The sequence below is a fragment of the Capsicum annuum genome, chromosome 3 (genome assembly GCF_002878395.1).
Source record: "Capsicum annuum cultivar UCD-10X-F1 chromosome 3, UCD10Xv1.1, whole genome shotgun sequence".
Taxonomy (NCBI): domain Eukaryota; kingdom Viridiplantae; phylum Streptophyta; class Magnoliopsida; order Solanales; family Solanaceae; genus Capsicum; species Capsicum annuum.
In genome coordinates, this window is record NC_061113.1 from 119,352,705 (window position 1) to 119,358,704 (window position 6,000).

At 35.2% G+C, this 6,000-nt stretch overlaps 1 non-coding gene across 1 annotated transcript; it reads right to left on the bottom strand.

Annotated features, from left to right (window-relative positions):
* Nucleotides 1-3,201: 3,201 nt before the first annotated feature.
* Nucleotides 3,202-3,312, bottom strand: LOC124897426. Its single transcript, XR_007054146.1, has one exon. It is a non-coding gene; the product is annotated as a small nucleolar RNA R71 (small nucleolar RNA).
* Nucleotides 3,313-6,000: the final 2,688 nt, after the last annotated feature.

Sequence of the window (6,000 nt, forward strand, 5' to 3'; positions counted from 1 at the left end):
ATAATTGTGTTTCCTTGATGAGTGATAATTTTACCACTTATTCTCACTAAAAATTTGCGCTCATTATCTTGTTTTGAATGAATAAATAAGACATATTAGTGATAAAATACACTAATATCCACTCTTTGTAGGCATAGAGTTGAGGATATCAAAATATGTGGATTGTAACTAAAAATGATCAAAAGAGAGCATGAAAAGTGCAGCTGAAGACTTAGAGCTGAAAGGACTCAGGAACCACGATCGTGGTTTGCTAACCGTAATTGTGGCAGTCAAGCGAAAGTCATTCAACCACGATTATGAAAGTTACCCATGGTTGCGTAACTGTAGTCGCAGCTAGACCCACGCGATCGTGGCTTAGCGAAAGAAATTAGTCCAAGGGTAAAACTAGAAATGAACGTGGCTGATCCCTATTTTGACAAAAAGACTCAAACCCTAGCCTAATGAATCATATTCCATCTTCCCCACTTTTTAGGTCTAGCTCTTGAGTTCATAATCTTCATTTTTGGAGAAGAAAATATTGTATAATTTTTGGGTTAGGAATACATTAGAAGCTTTCTAAGTGGATGATTAGCTCAATTCCATTGTTGATTTTTGGGAGTGCAAAGTTTGAAGTACCATTCACTTAATCTTCAATAATTCACTTCAATGGAGATTAAAGGTATATCTATTCTTATTTATCTTTTGTGTAGCTAGATCTCCCTGTTGGGGTTATGTGTGAATAGGGGTTAAAGTGTGTGTGGTTTGTTATTGATTGGTTTCTATTTAGTATTTCATTTTTTTGGGTTTTATCATTGCTAAGATAACTTGGTTGGGGTTTTGATATTGGGTGTATTTATGTATTCTACTGTCACTCTTCTAGTTCTTTTAGCCTTATTTTGAGGATGATTCTATGCTATATGGGTTGATAACGAGATAAATGTGTATCAAAGTGTTAAAGCATGTGTTTATAATGGTTACAAGTTTTTTCCAACAAGTTTGTGCTTCAAAAAGTCAATTAGAGTTCAAATAGAGAAAATTAGTGTTACTAGCTTGAGCTAAGTGCTTGTCTAGTCTATCTTGTTAAGCTCTATTGTGTTTTATGTGTTTCTTAAGGTTTAAATTGTGCTATTGTATGTGGAATGAGTTGTTATGAGAGTACAAAGTACAACTAATTCAAGGAAAGAGTTGAAACTTCAAGTGAAAGATCATGGAAATCAGCCTAGGCTAAGCTCTTATTTTTGATTCATCGTGATAGATATTGTGCGTTTGTACCTCTAATTCGTGCGGTGTTTTCTTGTAGGATCATTTATGAGATTAATATTATTATATATATATATTATATAAAGTCTGAAAAATCATTAGAAATACACCACAAGAAAAGGGATAAAAGGAGGAAGGACTAATACTTAACCAAATTTTGGAGTACAACTTCCAGTAGCACCATGCGATTAGCATGCGTTGTATGCTGTATTCCTATGGAATAAAGGGTGTGTCAAATTCTCCATTCCATATGAATAGAGGGTGCGACTCATGGTATACTCCACCCGTAGGCATTTTAAGCTAAATCAACTTCTACACAGACTCGGCTTACCCTTATGCTATAAATACATGTTGTATCACATTTTTACATATATTTTGACATATTTTGGAGATCAAGGGGTTGATACAACTCCATAATTAGGTTTTAATTGTTTTTATTTAGTTCATTCATGTTCTTATTTGTTAATTACAATATTATGATTACGATTATGACTATGCATTGCTAAACGCCCTGTTTTTAGGGTTGAAGCCAAGAACATGAGTATTATTATTTTGAATTAAGTTTGTTTGATTTTCTTATCACTATTGGTTGTTTTTTATTCTTATTATAACTATTTTAATGATTTTCTACCCTTAGAATACATCAATTGTCAACCTTGTGAACTCGGGAGAGGGAATAGGGAGTAGAACATGGGAATAAATAGAGTATGGTTTGTATTTCTTTATGAAATAAGGAATTCAAATTAGTATCTAGGATGGAGATGTACTTAGATGCCGTACTTGATTCATACGTAGGATGATAGCTTAAAGAAATTAAGTGGAATATTGCATCCCCGCTCAAATTAGTATCTAGGACAGAGATGTACTTGATGCCATACTTGATTCATACGTAGGATGATAGCTTAAAGAAATTAAGTGGAATATTGCATCCCCGCTCAACGATGTAGTTGTAAGGTTCAACTTAGGTAAAGAATTAGAGGTTGGGAAACCATAATCATGCAATTAACCCGACGAATCAACAACTAAGATAAGAAAGTTAACAAATGAAATTCTATAACATAATATGATTGTTTAAAGTGCTTCAAACCTAGGTTTTCTTCTATTAATTGTCTCAATACCTTTAATTTATACTTTATTTATTTTACTTGCAAACTCCAAACTTTATTTTTGTTACTCTCTCATCAATTGAATCTAAATTGTGAACTAATATCAAATAATTGCCAAATTAAGTCTCTGTTGGATCGATATTAGGTTTTCTTGAAGGCCACATTACTTCTTGATAAGACCACGTACACTTGTGTGTGCGCTTGGGTGTGTTCAAGTTTTTGGCGCTATTGCAGAGACTTGTATTTTGGCAATTGTTTATTTTAGTTTTTCTTTTAGATTTATTTGGTGTTTTTATGCTTGGTCTTGGTTTTGTTATTGCAGGAAATAGGTTTTTAGGTTGATAAGCTGGCAAGGGATCGGGGTTGGTAGAACCAAGCCTTTAACCCAAGCAAGACTTTCACCAATATAGGAAAGAAGCAATTCTTCTCCCCAGGATTCCTCAAATCTAAGAAGACCAAGAGAATACTACTCCAATGGCTGAAGAACAAGCTTCCCGAAGGACAGTTAGGGAAGTGGCAGTCCCACTTCCGATGAACTTGACTTCCACAATTCAAAGATCGACAGCTGAGGGAATTTCAAGTTAAAACACAATATGGTGCAGCTTCTTATTAGCGCTGGACTTTGTAAGGATTTCACACAAGGATCCACAAGTCCACTTGTAAACTTTCATTGAGCTTACTATATATTCATTTCGATTAGGGTGGGTACATATTATGTAAGGCTGATACTATTCCCTGTTCACTTTTGGGGGAAGCTAAAAGGTGGTTAAATGCGAAGCCGGTCAATTCAATTACATAATGGGATGACTTAGACAGAAAGTTCCTTATCAAATTCTTTCTATCAGGCAAGACTGCGAGACTTCGCAGTGAGATAGTGAGCTTCAAACAGAAGCCTGATAAAAACCTCTATTATGCTTGGGAATGCTTCAAGGTTCTTCTTCGGCATTGTCCACACCACCAAAAGTCCAATGAGGTACTCGCTCATACTTTGGTAGAAGCTCTTGATCATAATACAAAGATTTTTCTAGATTCATCTGTAGGTGGTCAAGTGATGGAATTGACTTACAATGAGTTGTACATTTTATTAAACCGCATAGTATAAGGAAATCCAGAGTGGCATTCAGATTCTAAAAGTTACACGAAAAGAATTACGGGTGTATTAGAGGTGGACCAATTTATATCCTTATCATTATAGGTTTCTACCTTACAAAATTTGATCAACACTCAGTTCAGCAGCATGAAGTTGGGAGCAGCACAACCTGCAGCCACAAGTAATGCCATCTAACAAGCTGTAGATTGGTGTGAGATCTGTGGAAATAATGGCCATTCAACGTCCATGTGTGCTTGAAATTTAGAATTTTTGATGTATGTAGGCAATTCTCAAAGGACAAATTATGGTAATGCCCACAACATGAAGTGGAAAACTCAGCCACCAAATCAGCCATGGAAAAACCCACATCCACAGGCCTAATCAAATTAGTCAATGAGCAACATAGAAAAGATGTTGAAATAACTCTTAACTAGTCAAGCATAAATGGTTGTAGATATGAAAAGTCAACAGACAAAATTAAAAAATCAGAAAGCGACCACAAGAATTTTAGAGTTGCAAGTGGGCCAATTATCACAGGCAATGAATACTAAACCACCAGGTAGTTTGCCAGTAAATACAGAAAATTCAAAGCAGGTTATGGAAATCACCTTGAGAAGTGGTAAAGAGCTATAAGGAGAACCTCCCAAGGCAACAAAGGAGGTAGATATTGATATAGTGACCTAATAGGTAAATGACAGAGTTGCTAAAAATTCAAGAAAGCCTGAGTATTTGAAAGAAAAAGTTGTTGTAGAAGAAGTGAAGAAGATGCCGACGCTACCCTTCCCTCAGAGAAAGATAAAAGTAAAGGAGGTGCAATGTTCAAAAATTTCTTTGACACATTCAGAGAGCTTCATATTAATTTACTTCTTTTAGATGTTTTGCTGAGTATGCCCAAGTATGAAAAATACTTAAGGGATGCAGTGGCTAATAAGGTAAAACTATAGGATGTGGAAGCTATAACACTTACTAAAGAGTGTAATGATGTGAGGCACAAAAAATCCCCAAGAAATTGAGAGATCAAGGAGGTTTGATATCCCAATTCAAATTGGGAGAAGTGTGGTCCATGCATTGAGTGAATTAGGGGTAAGCATAAATTTGATGCCCCTATCACTGTTTAAAATATTGGGCTTGGGAAAGACAAAACCCACCACCATGGTATTGCAGCTGGCAGATTGGTCATTTATACATCTGAATGAAATAATTGAGGATGTCCTCATAAAGGTTGTTAAATTCATTATACCTTCTGACTTTATTGTTCTTGATTTTGAGGTAGATGAACATGTACCAATAATCTTGGGGCGTTCATTCTTAGCAACTGTAGAGGCCTTGATTTATGTTAGAGAAGGCACACTCAAAATGAGGGTAGATGGTGAAGAGGTAGTATTCGATATTTATAAAGAACCCATCGTAAATTACCAATATAAAGATTTATGTATGATCAATGTTATTGAAAGAGAAAAGTGTGGGGTAGTTAATCCACTAAAACCCTTTTTGGATTACCAGAGTGAGAGGCCCAAGTTGAATCCACCATTTCCCAGCATGATGAAGGTTGAAGTGAAAGGAGATGTTGACCTTGAGAGTGTAATCTTAAGAGGTCAGAAATAAATAAAAAATGGCTTCCAAGGGGGAGTAAAAGGGTGAAGGAATATGGTTGAGTTAAGTTGGGTTCTGCTGCGACACTAAATTAGGCGCTGCTTGGGAGGCAACCCAAGTTAATTAGGTATGTTTTTTTTTTTTAATTTTTAGTTTTTATTTCATGTAGTTTTTGCTTTTGGTTGAGTCATAGGTTAATGGAAAGTCTAAGTACCATAAACTTGAGTTAAGGATTATGGCAAAGATTGAGTGTGGGGTTGCATGGATCTCTTTTATGCAAAAAATGCTACTAGCTAGGTGTAGAGGCCTCAAGAAGTATTTCTATCTCTTACCTTTAAATTCACTTTGGGGACAAAGTAGATTTTTAGGTGTGGGGAAATTCCTAAATTTTTACTCAATTTAAAGTTTTTTGTGTAAGATATTCTTATTGATGCTATTTTTGATTATAGGGTACAAGTAGGTTTGTTTGTAAAAGCATATTGGTTGAATGAATTACTATTTTTGAGACTCCTAGGCTCATTTTTATGACTCTTGTACTTATTGGCATAATTTTGAATTTATGTTATTGTTTGGTTGGGAGTCTATGATGATCCTATATGAGTTAAGCATGTGTCATGTGCATGTGAGAATTTTTGTATATTCCTTGTTGCATGTGATGTGTAGAACTTGCCTGGTGTGTGGGAAGACAAAATGGTGTAATTGGTTGCGGTGATTAGTTTTAAATGTATAATATAGTGTATTAAAGCTCTTAGAGAGGTTAGTCACTATTCCCCAAATAGTTCCTACCCATCCCCTAGCCTACATTACAATTAGGAAAAGTCCTAATTGATCCTAACCTTTACCTTCAGATATTAGTGAAGCATTACACTAAGGGAACTCCTATGGTTCATTGCGTTTAACTTGTGAATTTTTTGTGAGAGTGAGCGTAATTTGATTCTTGTACCCATTATAGTATGAATTGCTTAATTATGA